The sequence below is a fragment of the Nanorana parkeri genome, unplaced genomic scaffold (genome assembly GCF_000935625.1).
Source record: "Nanorana parkeri isolate BGI_ZX_2015 unplaced genomic scaffold, ASM93562v1 scaffold334, whole genome shotgun sequence".
Lineage (NCBI taxonomy): Eukaryota > Metazoa > Chordata > Amphibia > Anura > Dicroglossidae > Nanorana > Nanorana parkeri.
Genome location: NW_017306602.1, coordinates 158,561 through 161,186, shown reverse-complemented (window position 1 = coordinate 161,186; position 2,626 = coordinate 158,561). Strand labels below are relative to the sequence as shown.

The 2,626-nt window shown below is 41.5% G+C and overlaps 1 protein-coding gene across 1 annotated transcript in view; it reads right to left on the bottom strand.

The window, feature by feature from the left end:
• The window catches only part of GALNT9 (polypeptide N-acetylgalactosaminyltransferase 9), a 143,654-nt gene that overhangs the window by 22,109 nt on the left and 118,919 nt on the right, over positions 1-2,626 (bottom strand). The gene's annotated exons all lie outside the window — the stretch shown is intronic.

Below are 2,626 nucleotides of genomic sequence, written 5' to 3'. Positions count from 1 at the left end.
TAAATATATATATATATGTACTTTCCAGAAAAAAGTCACCACCTGGATTTGGCTAAGCAAATAGGTAAGAGCCCATCTTTGGGTAAAAGGTCTACGTTCAGCAATGTTATGTCCCCAAAAAATTAGGTCAACCTACCTGAATATACAGAATGACCAGGTTTTTCCATCAATAGATTTTTTCTTCCCTGATAGCACAGGCATATTTCAAGATGACAAGAATTCATCAGGCTCAAATTGTGAAATAGTGGTTCAGGCAGCATCAGGGAGACATCATTTTTACACATGAATTGGCCACCACAGAGTCCAGACATTAACCCCATTGAGAATCCTTTGCTGCAGAAGACTTTACACAGTGTTCAGACTCTCCCATCATCACTACAAGATCTTGTTGAATAATTAATGCAACTCTGGAAATTGCATAAGCTTATCGAAACAATGCCATGGCGATTGCAAGCCGTACATCAACCTCCTAATCTCCTAATCTCTATCCTCCCAATCTATGTGACCTGTACATTAACCCCCTCACTTCCTTCTCCCTCCATGTATGACCTGTACGGTTAATGTATCTAGTACACAACCGAGCTCCATGTTTTAACCCCCTCAATACCACCATGTTTCTTTATTTCCCCAAAATTGTAACAAACTATCAGATCACCTAAGGAGCTGTATTTTCCAAAAAGGGGTAATTTTAAGGGTTTTGGTACTGTCTTGGCATTTTATTTTGCTATTTTTTATAACAGAAAGTAAGGGAAACCGGGTTTTTTTTTCAAACATTTTGGTCTTTTTTCTTTTATATATCAAAAAAGTCCAGTGGTTATTAAATGCCATCAAAAGGAGGCTCAAGCTGTCTAAAACTATATAACACTCTTATGTGGGTAAAGTGTTGCATGACTGAGTAATTGTAAGTCAAAGTATCAAAGCACTGAAAAATGGCCTGGACGGGAAGGAGGTTTTCTATACTGGTTCTCAAGTAGTTAAACATCTTGTCAAGTGTCAATGTGTTTTAATGCACCCTGGTAACAGGATGGCTGGATTTACAGATTCAAGACTTTGATAACTACTGACAAGCATTGAGTCATGTACAATTACACTGACTGTGGCGATACACTAAGGGACAAGTATATTTCTCACTGACATGATCCTCAAAGTAGAATGTCAGAGTCTGCTGAACAGAATTCCCGTCACAACCTGGGGATAGGCAGAGAGAGGGGGCTGATTGTATCATATAACAAAGTAACATTACATAATGAAGAACTGCATTTGTTGAGAAATCTAAGTGGACAGGATCTCTGTAAGCCTTCAGCTTTTTATTCTTACAGAAAATACTATAATCTAGGTAAGGAAATTAGTTTTATAGCTACAGGTTTGGACTGACTGCAATCTTCCCTGGTGACTAGCTTTCAGGTTGGGGGATTCAATCCACATAGGTCATACTAGACATCCATGAAATCTTAAAGTGTATCCCTAGGCAAAACCTATTTTACTAGTTTTGCACAAAGTAAGGAAGGATTAGATCATTTGTCAAGTTGTTATTGCTGTCTGAGTTGGGGAGATTCACCCCTCAATTTGTACTGGTGACCATTGCCACTGAGACAGACAGTGAGGAGATTTCCAAAATTTTAGAGTTGTCCCCAGAACATGAGCTAAGGGGAAATCATCCTAAGGGAACACCTTCTGGGGCAACTGTCTAACTCAATCTCACTTTAGTAAATTTCCTCTAACTTCCTGTTGTGTCTCTGGGACACACAGCATAGTACACAGGCTGGAAGGGATTTTAACTCTTCTCTACTCTAATCAAAGCTAAAAAAAAGTTTTGGTAATACATACAGGGGTCTATTCACGAAGCTGCCGAAGGATCTGGCCGTAGCTTTGGCCGATCCTTCGGCTAGCTTCGGCCCCAGGACCCCTTCGGTTCAGTAGAACCGAAGGGGTGCTGTACGGGCTATTCACAATAGCCCGTACAGCTCCCGATCATGGCCGAGTGGCTCAGTCGAGCCGAACGCATATGCATCGGCTTGGCTGAGCCGTGCTGAAAGCAGAAGCTGGCAGCCTGCTTCTGACAGCTGGGCGGAGCCAGCCGTGATCCAGATGTTGGATCGGCTGAGTCGAACTCCTTCTGCACTTCGGGTCGGCCGAACATGCTGGCCGACCCGAAGCCACGCAAAGCAAGCCGATGTACGGCTGATTTCAGTCGATGTACAGCTGAAATCAGCCGTACCAGTCTGAAGTGAATAGCCGAACAGTGTTCGGCTCACTTCACTTCAGATCGGTGCTTCACTCGGCTGCCTACGGCAGCTTAGTGAATAGGCCCCACAGTATTTGTTTTATGAGTTTGTGGTGTGTTTTTATGAGTGTGTGATATGTGTGTTTATGAATGTATGATTATAAGTGTGTGATTATATGTGTTTATATCTGCGAGTGTATAAACGTTTGAATATGTGTGTTTCCCTATTTTGCTTAAGGCAGTGTTGCTGAATTTTTTTTAAACCTCAGTGCCCAAACTAAAACACAAATTTATTTTGAAATAAATAAACTGATTTTGCGATGCAGTTTGGACACTTGGGTTCAAAAACGTTAGCCATCACTGCTCTATGCTGATATTAATGATATTACAGGCAGGTCCTTA